Source organism: Triturus cristatus, chromosome 2_2 (genome assembly GCF_964204655.1).
Source record: "Triturus cristatus chromosome 2_2, aTriCri1.1, whole genome shotgun sequence".
Lineage (NCBI taxonomy): Eukaryota > Metazoa > Chordata > Amphibia > Caudata > Salamandridae > Triturus > Triturus cristatus.
Genome location: NC_140582.1, coordinates 234,586,910 through 234,605,127, shown reverse-complemented (window position 1 = coordinate 234,605,127; position 18,218 = coordinate 234,586,910). Strand labels below are relative to the sequence as shown.

At 49.1% G+C, this 18,218-nt stretch overlaps 1 protein-coding gene across 8 annotated transcripts in view; it reads right to left on the bottom strand.

Moving 5' to 3' along the window:
- The window catches only part of ZNF462 (zinc finger protein 462), a 204,631-nt gene that overhangs the window by 70,731 nt on the left and 115,682 nt on the right, over nucleotides 1-18,218 (bottom strand). The window lies entirely within an intron of this gene.

The following is an 18,218-nucleotide window of genomic DNA, read 5'->3' as shown; positions in this document are numbered from 1 at the left end:
GGAGAATCTTGAGGTGTAATCTGCAAAGGATTCTCAGGTGGTGACGGAGGTGCTGGAGGTGGGGGTGATGGAAAATGAAAAAGACTTGTAGCTATAGTTTTTTTCTTCAAGGGGATTTTGTAAGTAATGTCCTCTTCTTGAAGCTTGCGTTTCTGAGGTGATTTTATGTGAATATGACCACTTTCAGGGTTAATATGCAGTCTTTTTTGCTATGGATCGGGTGTTAATAGAATAATGTCCACTTTTGGATCAATCAATCAATCAGGGGTTTGTTAAAGCGGGACTACTCACCCATAAGGGTCTCAAGGCGCTTGGGGTGGGGGCGCAGGGGTGGGGTGCAGGTTCCATTCCATCAAGGAGTCTGTCGAAGAGCCAGGTTTTGAGGTTTCTTGCGAAGATGGGGAGAGATGTTGTCTGTCTGAGGTGGAGCGGAATGGCGTTCCATGCTTTGGCTGCGAGGAAGGAGAAGGAGCTGCCTCCCGATCTGTTCTTTCTGGTGCAGGGGACCACGGCGTAGGAGAGCTGGGCTGATCGTAGGGTCCTTTGGGGTGCGTGGAATTTGAGTCGGCTGTTCAGGTATGCTGGTCCGGTGCCATGGACGGCCTTGTGTGCATGGGTGCGTATCTTGAAGGTGATTCTCGCCTCGACGGGGAGCCAGTGGAGTGTGCACAGGTGCTGGGAGATGTGGCAGTGTCTTGGTAGGCTGAGGACCAGTCTTGCGGCAGCGTTGTGGATGTTCTGTAGCTTGAGGGTGAGGTTTTTGTTTACTCCGGCGTAAAGTGCGTTGCCGTAGTCGAGTCTGCTGGTGACCAGGGCACGACTGACAGTCTTTCGGTGTTCGAGGGGGATCCATTTGAAGGTCTTACGAAGGAGGCGGAGGGTGTGGAAGCAGAAAGATGAGACGGAGTTGATCTCGCGATTCATTTTGAGCTCGGAGTCCAGGATGATTCCCAGGTTGTGTGCATGGTCCGTGGGGGTTGGCGGGTTTCCGAGGGCGGGGGGCCACCAGGTGTCGCTCCAGGCATTGGGGTTTGGGCCCATGATGAGTACTTCTGTTTTGTTGGTGTTTATTTGTAGGCAGCTGTTTTTCATCCATTTGGCGACGGCTTCCATGCCTTCTCGAAAGTTGTGTCTGGCGGTGTTGGGTTCGTTGGATAGGGAGAGGATGAGTTGGGTGTCGTCTGCGTATGACACAATGTTGAGTCCGTAGGTTCTGGCTATGGGGGCGAGTGGAGCCAAGTAGACGCTGAAAAGCGTCAGGCTGAGGGAGGAGCCCTGGGGGTTGGTGTAGGGTAAGAGAAAAGGAGGGGGGGGGGGGGGTCTGATCCGCTGTGTTCTGCCGAAGAGGAAGGCGCGGATCCAGTCGAGGGTTTGTCCTGGATTCCTGCATCGTAGGAGCGGATCCAGTCGAGGGGTTGTCCTGGATTCCTGCATCGTAGAGTCTGCGTATTAGGGTGCGGTGAGAGACTGTGTCGAACGCCGCTTAGAGGTCGAGGAGGATGAGGGGTACTGTTTCTCCTTTGTCCAGTAGGGTGCGGATGTCGTCTGTGGCGGTGAGGAGGGCGGTTTCTGTACTGTGTTTTTTTCTGAAGCCGGATTGGGAGGAGTCGAGGATTTTGTGTTCTCTGATGAATGTGGCGAGTTGGCTGTTGATGGCTTTCTTGATGACTTTCGCTGGGAACGGGAGCAAGGAGATAGGTCTGTAGTTTTTGATGTCCGTGGGGTCCGCTGTGGGTTTTATTTTAGGAGGGGGTTGACTTCAGGGGGTTTCCAGTCGGCTGGGAGCGAGGCGGTCGCCAGGGAGCGGTTGATGATGTGGCGGAGCATGGGTGCGATGTGTCGGCGGCTCTGTTGAAGATGTGGTGGGGGCAAGGGTCCGTGGGGGTCCCTGAGTGGATCGACTTCATTGTCTTCAGTGTGCCTTCGGTGGTGAGGGCTGTCCAGTTGTCAATCGCTGGTTTCCGGGTGTCAGGGGTGGTTGGTGAGGGTACAGTGTGTAGGTTGTCTTCGTCAAAGTTGTCGTAGATGCTCTTGATTTTGTGGTGGAAAAAGGTGCCGAGTTCGTCGCAGAGGTCTTGTGAGGGAGGGATGTCAGTAGACTCGCTGGTGGGTGCTGAAAAGTTCCTTGCTGTTGTGCGCGTGGGTGGAGATTCTGTCTTCAATCGCTTTTTTCCTCGTTTCTCTGATGAGTTGGTGATGGGCGTTGGCTCTGAAGATGTTGTGGGCTTCTGTGGATTTGGTGTTCCTCCAGGCCTTTTGGAGGCGGCGGCAAGTGAATCTTGACTCTCAAAGTTCGGTGGTAAACCATCTGGCTTTCTTGGTGCGGGTATTGTAGTTTTTCTTGAGGGGGCTATGGTGTTGGCGTTGTCTGAGATCCATCTATGCAGGGTTTGGGCTGCGGTGTTGGGGTCGTCATTTTCCGCGATGGTTGGGGTGGAATTGTTGAGTGAGGAGGTGAGCTGATCGTCGGTGATTTTGGTCCAGTTTCTTCATGGGAGTGGGTGCTGGTGTCTGTGGATGGTGGGTGTTCTGAAGGTGAAGTGGACGCAACGATGGTTGGTCATTGGAAGTTCGGTGGTGCGGCTGAAGGTGATGAAGTTTCCTGTAGTGAAGAGGGGGTCGAGGGTGAGTCCTGCTGAGTGTGTGGGCACAGTCACGATCTGGTGGAGTCCAATGTTGTGGAGGTTGTCCAGGAGGTATGTGGTGTTGGGTCCAGCTGGTTGTCGAGGTGGAAGTTGAGGACTCCGAGCAGGGTGTAGTTGGTGGATGCGATGGCCTGTGGGGAGATGATGTCCGTGATGGAGTTGGTGAAGGGTCCACGGGTTCCAGGGGGTCGGTAGATAAGGGTTCCTCGGAGGGTGGCAGTGGGGCTGGCCAGTATCTTGAAGTGAAGGTGTTCCATCAGTTCGGTGAGCTCGTTGGGGAGTGTGCTCAGGCAGATTTGTGGACGATGGCGATTCCTCCTCCCGGGGGGGTGGAGCGGTCCTTCCTGGAGATCTTGTATCCTTGGGGGATCACGATGGCGATGTCCGGTCCCGAGGTGGTGTTGGTCCAGGTTTTGGTGAAAAACTCTGCGTCCGGGGTGTTGCTGTCGAGGAGGTCCCAGATTCGGTGGCGTGTTTGTGGAGGGATCGGACGTTGAGGAGGAACATTGCAGGGTCTTTGGTTGGGTTGTGTTCTTGTGGGCGGGTTGTGCAGGATTCGTGTTCATGGCGGTGCTGCAGGTGGGCTGGCAGCGGTGACTGCTGAAGGGCCGGTTGGTGATGCTAGCTTGCAGTTGTTGTTGCAGCCTGGGTTGAGTGCGTGGAGTGCTGCTGGGTCGTGGCGTTGGCGAAAGGGCGCAGACGGGATTACCTTTGGCGCACCTGCGGCGCGGCCGCACAGCAGCCGCCATTAAGTACGGGTCGGGGAGGGCTGGACAGCTGGGAGGCAGGAGGGGGAGGGGAGCTGGATTGGTCGTGCTAGGGGGGAGGGGCCGCGGGGGCAGCAGCGGCAGTAAAGAAACTGGCAGGAAAGGAGGAAAAGTAGTTAGAAAGGGAAAAAGAGAAAACAGCAGAAAAGTGCAGAAAAATAAATTAGGAAAGAGGGTGAAAAGGAGTGAAAAAATGGAGTGGAGACAGAGGTCCACTGGACCACCATGAATGAGGCGCAGGTGAACCTGCGGGTGAAGGAGGGCCTCGAACATTCACACTAGAGAGTGCAGGGGCTGGGGGAGGCCTCACTCAATGTTGGAGCTCCGAGGGTGGGAGAGCAATTTCACTAACAAAGAGTAAGTGGTCTTGTCCGAAGGGGAATCTTTATTTTTCGGTGCCGAAGTTTTCGGTCCTGGTTTTTTCGGTCCCGCAGAGGCTGGCCTTTCAGCGCGGAAGGTTTCAACTCGGAAGGTTGCTTTGTTTTCGGTGCAGGAGATTTTGGCTCCAAGCTGAGCTTATGCTTGCAACCAGAGGCTTTCGGCTCCGAGGAGGGTTTTTGTCCACTATGTACCAAGCCGGAAGGCTTGACTGGTGATTTCGGTGCCGGGCCCGGGGGCGGGGCACGTGAAACGTCGTCTCGGTGACGACCTTGGCCAGAAGGCAGAGGTGGTGCCGAAGCCTTATGTTTTTTTAAGATAGTTTGTCGGGTCAAGGGGTCTTCGGTACTTATGTCACCTTGATCCTGCATCCGTTCTTCGGCATCGAGGTCAATCTCGAGTTTCGAGCCTGAATCCTGTTCGGAGAAGGCTTCTACCTCCTTTGCCGCCGATACCTCGATATCTTCTTGGCCGGAGTCTTCACCGAAGATGTCTGGCGTGTCAACGATACTTTGATGCTGCATCTCCTGACATCGAGCCAGATGATCGCAAAGAGACTTCTTTGATCAAAACTATCTGCAATTGTCACAATTTTCTTCTTTATGCCCGGGTGACAAGCACATGTTGCTCACTTCGAGTGAGTCGGTGCACGGATACTTCGCGTGGCTCCAAGGACAGAATTTAAACGGAGTCCGATCCATCGACGGAGAGCACTGTGTGACCATGCGCACTAGCACCGAAAGGAGGAGTTACCTTACCATGTGACTAGGAAAGACTTTTTCGAAGAAAAACAACTTGCAAACATCCGGGCCTAACAGTAGATGGCAGGAGTATGCAAAGCATGTGTATCTACAGCACACATGCTTTGAACACAACAGTTGCAAAGACTATTATTGCTTTTTACAGAGCCTTATCAATATAGCCAAAACAATGTTGAGATCCTCTTTGAGGGAAAGAGAAAATGTAACTACAGTGGACAGGAAATGGAAGAATGTAATGCAAGGTAATTTGTCCACTCTTTCCAAGTAAGATGAGAACCTCTGCTAGGATTCTGAGAAGCTCCGAGGTACTCAAAAAGGATGTCTACAATACGAAAATTGTGCACAGTCAACACTGCTATTAGAATGATGCTAAAATGTAGCTTCTCTGCCTTACATTTTTAATTTTCTCCATCGCTGCATGATCAGCGATGGGGAAATGGAAAAATGTAAGGCTTTCAACAAAGTTCCTCGATCCCGGTTTCATTCATTTTTCATTGCTGGGACTTGGCTGCTCACCCCAACAGTTGCTGCCATACTACTCAAGCCACACTAAGAACAGTTCAAATGTGATCACAGTCCAGAGCTTCTCTGTGGTGTCCACCAGGAATTCGCCGTGTAGGGGGCTACTATTTTAAAAGCCTGAAAGACTATGTAGCCTCCTTAGTATCACTTACTCCTCCCACCAGGCACTTGCCTGCACTATTTGTGGTATCATCAGCACCTTCTGCTTCTATCACTTTGCTCCCTCCTCCAACATCTAAGTGCTTTTGGTTTCCCAGGCTTGCTTGCCTATGTGTCCATGGACTCAACTGCTACACATGTCTCCTCTCTGACCATGTGCAAGATCTCTGCTCTTCCTTTGGCATTTAGGAGGAACAGGTCTGGAACAAGCCAGCAACTGTGGTAGCTCTGTACACGCTGGCGTACTTTTCATTGGAGTCTATTTATGCTCCCGGAATTTCTCCAGTCACACTGGGCACTAGAAACTGAATCTGCATTCCATAGAATAATAAGTGATGAACATGGTAATGCACAAAAGTACCTATTGCTATTCATATACTAGTTTGAACACTAATGCCACATTCAGCATTAAGTTTACATGACATTCAAAAAGTGACTGACTGGATTAGTGTTGCTAAATCCTGAAACGAAGGTTAGGTTCCTTATGGGCAAGAAAGTGTAGACACAAGACCAGCAAATAGAAAACAAATTAAGAATATCCCTGCACTACAGAAGTAAGGGTCCTATCAAGTCACCTTAAAAAATGTAGAAAGGTCCTAGGACTAAAGAAAAACATCCTTACACAGTGCAGCATTCAGGGGTTGAGTTGGTAGATGGAAAAATAGCAAACTGAGACATAGCTGCATAAGACCCTAAAGATTTTTCCAGGATTTGTCTGGTCAAACTAGCTTCTAGTCCTTGAAACATGATGTCAGGGTACACAACAGCTTGAAAAGGTAAACAGTCAGAATGGAAGATATGTGTATTTGGTTTCTTTCTGATCAATATGCATGAACAATAAAAGTAAAGTTTCTGATTGCTCCATTTTATAACTGATTAATTTGGAATCAAATATACAGTCATTGCTATACTGGAGTACTGTTCCTCTTGTTGAAGAGAGCCATCAAGAAACTATCAACACTTTCTACACTTGATTCCTTTTGGACTCATCTGCTGAACACTTGGTCTGTTACACATTTCATTGTAACTTACATTTCAAGATTGCACGCCTTATCTGATAGAGACATGATCTAGCCGAGGATTCCTTACCTTTAAATTTTGCTGGCGTAAGATTGGATCTAGGTGATTTTTCTTCAAGCAATACCCTTGCGCGCTGGTAGGTAGCATCAGTCGGCTCTGCATGACGTCGCCCGTGTCGTCTCTACCATTAAAACGTTTGCATCACCTTTACAGGTGCCACCTCAGCGCACTGATGCCCGTTACTTTCACGACTTTCCATGCCAAGAGTGCGAATACAGAGTACACTGACAATGCTATGTTTTGAACAATTAGGGACCTAAAAGGGAACAGGCTTGACTCTAAAACCCTGTCTGGCGTGCCGGGAAGATGGGTGGGTCGGTAAGAAATCTGCAGCTAGATCATGTCACTACCAGATAAGGCATTATTGAAGGTAAGTAACTTTTCCATCTGATAAAGAAATCTAGTGGCAGATTCCTTACCTTTGAATAGATACCCTAGCAATAACATCCCCGGAGGGACTGCGGACAAGTTTAGACCAAGAAGTCCTGCAGGACAGAGTGGCCAATAAGGCCATCCCTGCAGACTGGACTGTTCAGGCTGTAGTGCTTGGTGAACGTGTGCAGTGATGCCCACATTACTGCCTGTTGTTGCAATGCCATGGTCGCAGCTCTGGTAGAATGAGCTCTTAGGCCTTCAGGAGGCTGATTTTTGGGCAGAGCATAGCAGCTTTTAATGCAAAGTACAACCCATCGAGAGATCGTCCTTTTCTGCACCACACAACCCTTCTTTGCTCCCAAGTACCCCACGAAGATTTGGTTGGCCACCAGAAACTCTTTTGTGCGGTCAAGGTCAAACGACAAAGCTCTTTTTGGGTCAAGACTGTAAAGTCCAATTCTTTAGAGTGGTGCGGAGGAGCATAGAAAGTGGTCAAGGTGACAGACTGCCCCCTCGTGGATGGTGTTTCCACTTTCTGTAAAAAAGAGGCCATAGTAAGAAGCACCAATTTATCAGAGAAGATGGTCATATAAGAAGGCTTAGATGACAGAGCATGCAATTCGCTCACCCTCCTGGCACACGTTATTGCCACTAAAAAGGCTGTTTTGATGGTAAGCAGCCAGGCAGTTGTACAGTTTCAAACGGAGTACACATCAGGAAGGTGAGAACCAAATTAAGGTCCCACTGAGGCCTAATGAAAGGGGCAGGTGGAAACATATGTGCAAGCCCCTTGAGAAATCTATTTATAATAGGGGACTTATGTTTAACTTTTTTATGGTTAACTTACAATAGGGGATTTAAATAAAAAGGGTTGGTCTGGTAGCCTCAATAAGGCAGATAAGGCCGAAAGGTACCTTACTTGGAAGGGGGGCGCCTGTCTGCCAAAATAACAGACTTCAGGAGAAAGGTTGAATGCTATCAACTGCCACTGCTCAATCTCCACGCTAAAAGGCGTAAAGTTGACAGGTTTGGGTGGAGGACCCTCTCCTGCTGCTGTGGCAGAAGCTCCTGAAGAAGGGGCAGCCCGATAGGAGGATCAATGCTCAACTGGAGAAGCTCAGGATACCAGACTCTCCGTGCCCAGTCCGGAGCCACAAAAATTACTTGGACCCAGTCACTCCTGATCTTCTTTAGCGCTCTAGGCAGGGGTGGTATGGGCAGACAGACATATAGAAGGCCTGAGCTCCACTCAAGACGAAAAGCGTCTCAAAGAGAGTGCTGCCTCGGAAACTCCAACATGCAAAACTGCTGACATTGCGCGTTCGCGGCAGAGGCAAAAAGTGCTAATCAAGACTCTCCTCACTGTTGCGAGAGACCTTGCATCACCCTCGGATAGAGATGCCATTTTTGGCATGGACAGCTGAGTTGGTCTACCCTGCCGTTCAGAGAACCTGCCAGGTGTTGAATCACCAGGGATGTGCCCTGCTGTTTCAGCCATGTCCAGAGACGCAGGGCCTCTGGAAAAAGAGTCCATGACCCCAGTCCGCCCTGTTTGTTGCAGCATCACATGGCGGCGGTGTTGTTCGTGAACACTTGAACCAGCTTTCCGTTGACTGAAGGAAGAACGACTTTCAATGCCAAGTGAATCGCACGGAGCTCCAGCAGGAGGATGTGGAGTCCGTATTCTGCTAGAGACCAGAGTCCTCCGATCTCCACCTCTCCCAGATGGCCTCCCTATCCCAGGAGTGATGCATCTGTCACTACTGTGTTATCTGGGTGGGGAAGGGAGAGGGGTATGCCTCTGACCAAATAGTGGTTGGTCAGCCAGCACTGTAGTTCCTGCACAGTTCTGGACCATGTTGGAGAGATTCCCCTGATGCTGCACCCACCGAATTTTCAGGTACCACAGCAGAGCCCTCATATGCCATCTGGCATGTGTCACAAGCAGGATGCAGGGGGCTCTGCAGCCTCAGAGTCATTCTCACCAAAATCCAGGATGGAGGCTGAAACATCTGTATCATAACCGGAAAAAAACTGCAGTGTCCAGAACAGCTCTGATGAAAGGGAGCATCTGAGAGGGAGTTAGAGGGAGTTAGGTGTGACTTCAACATGTGGATAGTGAACCCCAGATAATGCAGTAGGTTCACCGTAGTCTGGAGGTGGAAGACGACAGCCTGGGGCAAGCTGGCCTTTAACAATCATTCATTGTGATAGATTAAGACTGGCACACCTGATCTACGCAGATGAGCTTGGACTACCGCTATCACCTTGGTGAACACCCAGGGGCGTTGGTAAGGCTTAAGGGGAGCAAGGTGAAGTGAAAGTGCTCGTGGCCTACCGTAAACCGCAGGTAGCATCGATGGGCAGGCAGGATGGGACTGTAAAAATAGGCGTTCTGCAAGTCCAACTCCAGTCTCCTGGTTCCAGGGCAGACAAGATCTGAGCTAGAGTGAGCATTTTGAACTTTTCCTTTTTGAGGAAGTAGTTGAGGGCTTGCAGATCTACGATAGGGTGCAGGCCTTTTTCTTTCTTCTGGACCAGAAAGTAACAAGAGTAACAACCATAGCCTACTTCTGGTGCCGGAACCCTCTCTTTGGCTCCTTTGGCCAAAATAGTCATGACTCCCTCCTGAAGCAAAGTCAAGTAATCCTCATCAACTGGTCGTAATTTGGAGGCAATGAGGGAGGGGTAGTCTCGAAAGGGACAAAGTAGCCCCTTCGCCTATCTGATAAACCCACCTGCTCTACATGATATTTTGCCAGGGGAGCAGGTGATGGCTGATCCGGCCATCAACTGGCCGCCCATGATCTTGAAGGGCCAGACTAGGAGGGTTTGGAGGCTGAGGATAAAGGGGAGTTTGGTAGACTGGCCTGACCGCTGGCCGCCTGACCAACGGGTTTGGAACTAGCCACGCCCAGACCACACAGAGTTTGCTGAACTTGCGCTGCCTTGTGGCTGAGGTATGGCTGGCGTGGCTCACAGGCAAAAAGCAGACAATGGATGTGCGGCCACTGAGAGGCCTAAGGACTTGGCCATAGTCTGCGAGCGAGTCCTTAAAGCACTCTAGGGCCCGGTCTGCTTTGTCTCTGAAGAGACGGGTGCCATCAAAGGGCATGTCCATGAGGGAAGCCTGGATCTTCTGAGAAAAGCCACACATTCTCAGCTAGGCGTAGCGTTGAACAGCTACTGTTGATGACATCGCTATGCCCAGCGAGTCCGTAGTATCAAGCCCACAATGAATGGCTAATTTTGCCACATCTCAAGGAAATTTGAGTCGCCCGGTGCAAGGCGGTCGTGGTGAGCGATTGTCCTAGTCACAGGAGCCCCTGTGCTGGGCTTGGACCAGGTTCCCAGAAGGACATCAGTCAAGGCCTCGTTGAATGGCCAAAGGGTTCAGAGGAGGAGACACCCGGCTGCAAGACCTCTGTCAAGATGTTAGTCTTGACTTCCACTGAAGGGAGCTGAAGGTCCAGGACTTCAGCTGCTCTTCTCACCACCTTAACATATGAAGCTCCCTCCTCCATAGCCATGGTAGGGGGAGAAAGCAGGCCAGAATCTGGAGAGGTAGCCAGTCCACTAGCCTCAGCCAATTCCTCACACCAGTCCGGTTAGTGTTCAGGCTAGTCTTGTAAAGGGCCCAGTGACCCCTCCCAATTTTCCTCTATTCCTAGCCCTTCAAAATAAGGCTGAGGAACCGACCTAGGACCCAAGTCTGCTTACGCTACGAAACAGGCATCAGTAGGTACCGGAACAGGCATCAGTAGGTGCTTTTCTGGCTCTGGGTCCTCAGGGATAAGAATGGGGCTGGAGCCACCGGGGGAACTGTCAGAGTCAGGTGTCTCGGCTACGGGGAAGGTCGCCGTGGCGTGACTGACGTTGGTCCGGATCCACCACTGGATCAGGGGAGGGGAGGGAGGTGGGGGGGTGGCTATGGGGCATCAGCACCGGGGCCAGCGGCGCAGAACCTGATAGAGCCCACTCTAAACCCCTGGGGCCCAAAGGCACACAGGGAGGGTCAGGCCGCACAAATATGAGGTACATGGCGTCATAAAATTCTTTGAGCTGGGCGAGGGTTGCTCCGGCTCCCGGGAAGGCATGGAAGCGCGGAGCCAACCCAGGCACAGGTTCCACATGTTGGCCGACAGGAGGGGAGAAGTCGAGGCATGCTTCGACTTCTTGTGTTTCTTATGCCTCTTACCTGACCTATTCGATGACTTTGAGTGGTAGGATGAGGACTTGGGACTTCTAGAGCGGTGCCTGGACCAGGACTGAGAACAAGGCCTCCGGGGTGAACGACACAGTGCCGAGCCGCAAGCAACTTTAGGGACTACTTCCTCAAAGCTTTTGGAGCCATGGCCTGGCAGTTTGAGCACGACTTCCGAGTTGTGGTAGAGCCTCAGTCACCAAAGACAAAACAGGTGTGGATTATTCACCGACATGGCACGGTGTCAGGAGCTGCATGGTTCCAATCAATCAATCAGGATTTATAAAGAGTAAGTAATCATCCAATAGGGTATCCACACGCTTGCAAGTCCCTTAGGGTTATTCATACAGCCAGGTCTTGAGGGTCATTCGTAATTCCAGAAGGGAGGCGATAGGCCAGAGGTGCGTCGGGAGGCTGTTCAAGGTCTTTGCTGCGATGTGGGAGAAGGAGAGTCCTCCAATTCTGTTTCGGTAGATGCAGGGAGTATGGGCAAGTGAAAGGGAGGCGGAGCAGTCTTCGATGGTTGATGGAAGTTCAGGCAATGGTTAATGTAGGCGGGTCCTTGGTTGTGTAGAGACTTGTATGAATGGATCAGCAGCTTCAATTGGCATCTCTTCTGTATGGGAAGCAAGTGGAGTTTCCAGAGGTGGGGTGTGATGTGGGTTCGTCTGGGAAGGCCGTGGAGTCGGAGTGTGGCGTTCTCTATGGTCTGAAGTCTCTGTAGGTGTGCGGCGATTCCTACGTAGAGGGCATTGCTGTAGTCCAGTCAGCTGGTGATGAGGGCTTGTGTCACTGTGCGTTTCGTGTGTAGCTGTAGCCACTTAAAGCTTCAACGCAGCATGCACAGAGTGAGGAAGCTGACGGAGGTAACATCGTTGATCTGTAATTTCAGGGTGAGCTTGTCAGTGATGATTCCGAGGTTTCTGGCGTGACTGTTGGGAGTGGGTGCGGGTCCTAGGTCTCATGGCCACCAGGAGAAATTCCATGTGTTGCTGCTGTTGTTTAAGATCAGTATTTCCGTCTTGTCTGTGTTCAGCTGCATGCAGTTGTCCTCCATCCAGTCAGCGACATTTGTCATGCATTTGAGGAATTTGGTTCTGGTGGTGGTGGATGTGTTGGGTGTCACCTGCGTAGTAGATTATGTTGAGACCATGGGATCGAACGATTTTGGCCAGCTGTCTCATATATACGTTGAAGAGCATATGAGCGATCCTTTGGTTTCCGAGGTTGAAGATGTGGTGCGGGCAAGGGTCTGTGGGAACTCCCGAGTGGATGGGTTTCATGGTGGAGGTGGTATCCTTGGTGGAGAGGATGTTCCAGGTGGTCAGTGTGTGGTTCTTGCCAGTTACGGTGGTGGAGTATATGTGGAGGAAGTCCGTAGGTGTGGGTTGGGGTTTGAAGTTTCTGTATATGGTTGCAATCTTGTCGTGGAAGAAATGAGCGAGGTTGTTGCACAGCTCCTGTGAGTGTGTGATGTTGTTTTTGCTGGCAGTCAGGTTGAAGGATCCCTTAATGATGTTGAAAAGTTCCTTGGTGTTGTTGGCACTGATTTAGATGCATGCGGCAAGGGAGGTCTTCTTTGTTGCCCTCAGCAGGCAGTGGAAGAAGTTGAGGGAGGTCTTGAAGGCGGCCCTCTCAGAGGTGTCCTTGCTGGTGTGCCATCTCCTCTCCAAATGTTTGAAGTCTTGTTTCGCTGTACTGAGTTCTTAGGTGTACTAGCTGGCCTTTTTTGAGGATTCTCTCTGGATTGTGCTCTTGATGGAGATGATGCTGTCTGCGCAATTGGTGATTCAGGTTTGGAACTCCCTGTTCGAGGTTGGTGGCGGTAGCAGGGTTGGAGGTATTGAGGGCACTCATCCATCGGATCGCTGAGATTTTTATCCACCTCCGTAGGTCATCTTGGGGGTGGCGGTGCAGGGGCTGGAGATGTTGAAGTGGAAGATGGAGTGATTGGTCCATGTGAGTTCTGTGACATGGCTGTATTTGAAGCGGTTGCTAGAGGTGAAAATTGGGGCCAGCGTGTGTCCCTGGTGTGTGTAGGGACGTGGATGATCTGGGTCAATCCGCGGCTGCCCATACTGTCGATGAGGTATGCAGTGTTTTTGGTGTTGGAGTCATCGATGTGAAAATTTAGGTAGACAAGGAAGATGTAGTCCTTGGAGTCTAAGACTAGAGTCCTGGGGGTCAGTATGCGAGGGTACCTCTGATGCATGTCTTGGTATCCATGTGGAGCTTGAAGTTAAGATGTTCCATGGGGGTGTGGCGGTGGTGTTGATGGTGGTGGTGCACTGTAAGGTCTTTTTGTGGAGGATGGCTGTTCCTCCTCTTGGCGCAGTCCCGGAGAGTGATTTTATATCTATCGGGGAGCACTGTGGCAATGTCTGGGGCGGATGTGGGGTTGAGCCAGGTCTCAGTGAGGAAGACTATGTCAGGTGTGAGGGTGGCGATGAGGTCCCATAATTCAGTGGAATGCTTGCATATTGAGTGTGTGTTGAGAAGGGCGCATGTGAGTTGGTATTTGTGTTCAGGTGGTGTCTGTGGTGTGTTCGGGTAGGGCTGGTGTGTGTGCAGTGGCAGGTGAAGTGGCAGTGGGTGCAGGTGATCGTTCCTACTGTGGCACATGGATCAGCATTGTTGCAGTGTTTTTTTAGACCTTCACTGGCTACCTGTCAACAGGAGAATCACCTTCAAGCTTTTCATGCACATCTACAAAGCCCTCCACAATGGCGGACCTGCATACCTCAGACATCACCGCTCCACCCAACTGGCCCTGGCCACCTTCCCATGGATCTGCAAGACCATGGCTGCAGGAAGATCCTTCTCCGACCTCGCTGGGAAGACCTGGAACTCCCCTGCCTCTGCAACTCAGGCAATCACCATAGCTCTATTGCACAGTGACTAAATTAACGGGAGTTCATCTTCTCTTTTCAGAGCAAGAGCCCTCTTATACACCTTATATGTCGTTCATATTTCACTTTCTTTTGTACATGGTCGATTTGTGGCCCTAAAATTACCTTTATCAAACTTATTGCCAACATAAACAATTACCTTCCATTCTTAATTTCTATCAGAATGATGCCAAAATGTAGTTTCTTTGCCTTACATTTTTTATTTTCCCACCCTTGCATGTTGAGATTGTGCACTTACTTTCCACAATGTTACCCAACCCCAGTTTCATTCACTTTGTGTTGTGACTCAGCAGCTCACCAAGACAGTTTGTGCCTAACTACTCAAACCACACTAAGAACAGTTCAAATGTGCCCAGAGGCCAAATCTCCTCTGTGGTGCCCACCAGGAATTCACCATGTAGGGGGCTCCTATTTTAAAAGCCTGAAAGATTATTTAGCTTCCTTACAATCACTTACTCCTCCCTCCAGGCACTGGACTGTCCATGCACTGTTTATTGTATTATCAGCCCCTTCTGGGTACACTCGATAGGGCGCATGTGAGTTGGTATTTGTGTTCAGGTGGTGTCTGTGGTGTGTTCGGGGTAGGGCTGGTGTGTGTGCAGTGGCAGGTGAAGTGGCAGTGGGTGCAGGTGATCGGTCCTACGGTGGCACATGGATCAGCATTGTTGCAGTGTTTTTTGAGACCTTCACTGGCTACCTGTCAAAAAGAGAATCACCTTCTAGCTTCTCATGCACATCTACAAAGCCCTCCACAATGGCGGACCTGCATACCTCAGACATCACCGCTCCACCCAACAGGCCCTGGCCACCTTCCCATGGATCTGCAAGACCATGGCTGCAGGAAGATCCTTCTCCGACCTCGCTGGTGAAGACCTGGAACTCCCCTGCAACTCAGGCAATCACCATAGCTGCCGCTATTCAGGAAGTACCTCAAGACCTGGCTCTTCAACTGAACCGCAGACCCAGCAATCCCCCACCCAATGCCTTGAGACCCTCACTAGAAGATTGCAATTGATTGATTTGTTGCAGCGTCCAGGTCAAGGGTGCTGAGCTCGGCAATGGTGTATCCAGGCGCGGAAGGGCACAGACAGGCCCGCTTTCGGTGAGCTAGTTGGTGCTGCAGCCTGAATTAAGCAGGTCCTGGGGTGGGCAGGGCTTCTGTTGGCGGGAAGAATGTTGAGTGGGAAAATCCAGTCGGGAAAACTCCAGCTGGAAAACCTGGGTAGCTGCAGTGTCTCTGGATCAGTCTGGAACAAGCAGAAACTGAAGATCACAGGCAAGTGGCAAGCAAAGTGTTCAGGTGCCTAAGATTCAGGTTTGAATCCAGAAGTCTTCTTTGATATGTTGGCAAAAACTACACACCAATTTGTTTTCAATAAAACGACAAAAAAAGCCTGTCAAAAAGTGACAGAGGGTAGCTCTGTTCACGGATTTGCGCTGAGAAAAGAGGTGACGTCAGCACGCTAGGGTGGCACCTACATGTGTGACGTGGATGTCACAACGGCGAACACGACGACGCAAACGTCACGCGGAGCCGACCGATGCCACCTACCGGCGCACAAGGGTATTGCTCTTAGAAAAATCTTACAGATCCAGTCTGAATCCTGGGAAATTCAAAGGTAGGGAATCTGCGGCTAGATGTCACTTTCAGATAAAAGTAGCATTAGTGATTGAGTAAAAGATTTAAAATACTAGACATGCTTAAAGACCAGCAGTTACAAAGATTGCTTATCACAATACCTAATCAATATAGCCAAGAATCTCCAGAGCGGAGGTCATCAGGGCCAAGCCAAGGGAGACCTTATCCAATGAGCTTACTAATTTACATAAACCATCTGGAATCAACATTACCAGAAAACTATAATGATTATGCTACTTTGTACTTCCTCTAAATGTCTATGAAAACATTACACAGACATTTGTTAATTTACCTTATAAGGAAAAGGCTCCTTCATTACATTTCTACTGAGGTGGAGGTCAACACCTTGATTCACAAACTGAGTCAACTCTAACATTTAAAAATGTAGCTCACATTATTTCATTTTAGGCTAAACCAATACCCTTCTAAAGCTAAGCATCCAACTTTATGAACACACTGAGCTCAGTCAGGTCACCTATGAAAATATATGCCACCATACAAAACATTGTGGAGGGAATGTGGAACATGCATGGTGGTAGAACTATGAGGGGTTGTGTTGTGCACTGATTTTGGTCAGAAACTCCGGGCCTGACTTTGTGAGCATTAATACTTTCCCTTCATAGTTTATCCTTGGGTTTATTGGCTCAAAAAATTAGGTATTCCCACAACTGCAAATCCTTTCAGATGTCCTACTCAGCTGTCATCTCTTTCTGTTGAGAGGTCTCAAACCAGAAAGTAAGATGTGTTTTCCCTTATATTTTAGATTCTCTTTTGAGCCACTGCTCTCAGCAACTCCTTGTGCTTTGAAGGATCCTGCAAGTCCATTGTGCCACTCCTTCCTCCCTTCTCACACACACTGCCCGTTTGATCAACTTTTTTACTGACTTCCTAAACTTGAGAGACCACTGGTAAGCATAATAAGTATGTTCAGCACTCCGTTTACATTTTGCAACTTCTCCGCCCTGTATTTATGTATGAGCTATTTATACAGTCCAAACCTAACCAGAAGGCAGCAGAGCACTGTACAGAGTTCAAGGCAAATACAATGTAAATGTGTAAATGAAGAGGTAGCCGATTTCTAGGAGCGATAGTGAACTGAACTGACACTGTATCATGGTGTAGTGTTATTTAAAGGTATGTTCAGCTCTACATTAAATTAGACCAGTGTGAGAGCCCTCCTGGTGAATCTGGTGTTCAATATCCTAGGTGCATAGATGGAGAAGGCCTGTTAACTAGTATTCCTTTTATATCACACTTCTTTGTCTACAATCCAATGGTGTACTGGCAGCAATTGTACCATGATCCAATGGAGATGGCCATAAAGTCAAGATTTGTTTTTTAGTCTATTGCACAGTGGCTAAATTAACGGGAGTTCATCTTCTCTTTTCAGAGCAAGAGCCCTCTTATACACCTTATATGTCGTTCATATTTCACTTTCTTTTGTACATGGTTGATTTCTGGCCCTAATAGGACCTTTATAAAACTTATTGCCAAGATAAATAATTACCTTCCATTCTTAATTTCTATCAGAATGATGCCAAAATGTAGTTTCTTTGCCTTACATTTTTTATTTTCCCGTCCTTGCATGTTGAGATTGTGCACTTACTTTCCACAAAGTTACCCAACCCCAGTTTCATTCACTTTGTGTTGTGACTCAGCTGCTCACCAAGACAGTTTGTGCCTAACTTCTCAAACCACACTAAGAACAGTTCAAATGTGCCCAGAGGCCAAATCTTCTCTGTGGTACCCACCAGGAATTCACCATGTAGGGGGCTCCTATTTTAAAAGCCTGAAAGATTATTTAGCTTCCTTACAATCACTTACTCCTCCCTCCAGGCACTGGACTGTCCATGCACTGTTTATTGTATTATCAGCCCCTTCTGGGTACACTCTATAGGGATCCTCCTCCATCATCTAAGTGTTTTTGCTTTCCCATGCTTCTTTGCCTATGTGACCACTGACTCAACCGTTACACAAGTTTCCTTTCTGTCAAAGCTCAAGGCCTCAGCTCTTCCTTTAGCATTAGGGAGGAACAGGGGTCACATAGGTCTGTGGTACCTCTGTACCTGTTGACGTACTTTCCATTGGAGCCTACTGAAGCACCAGGAAATCCTCCAGTCACACTGGGCACTAGACACTAAATGTGCACTCCGTAGAATATTAGCTAATGAATATGGTTATACAAGCAAAGTACCTTGTGCTTATCTTACATTGGTTTGACCAGTGACACATTCAGCATTGGCTTTACATGACATTCTGGAAGAGACTGACGGGCCTGTGTTGTGAACTTCTGAAATGAAGGTTAGGTTTCTTGTGGATCAGAAAGCGTAGTCCCAAAACCAGCTAAGGGAAAACAAATTAAGAATATCTCTGCATTACAGAAGTAAGGGCCCTATCAAGCTCTTAAGAGACCAGCTTAAAAAATGAAGAAAAACCCTAGAACTGTAGTAAAACACTATGCAGTGCAACAATCAAGGTAGGTGGAGAAATAGCAAACTGAGGCATAGCTGCGTAAGATCCTAACGTTTTATCCAGGATTTGTATGGTTGAACTAGCTTTTAGTCCTTCAAACATAATGTGAGGGAGCACAGCAGCTTGGAAAGATAAAGAGTCAGCATAAAAGATATGTGCATGCAGTTTCTTAGAGATCAACATCATAAACAATTATAGCAAAGTTTCCATTTTATTAGTGATTAATTAGGAATCAAATATACGGTCAGTGCTATACTGGAGTGCTGCTCCACCTGTTGGAGAAAACTAACAAAAAACTACCAATACT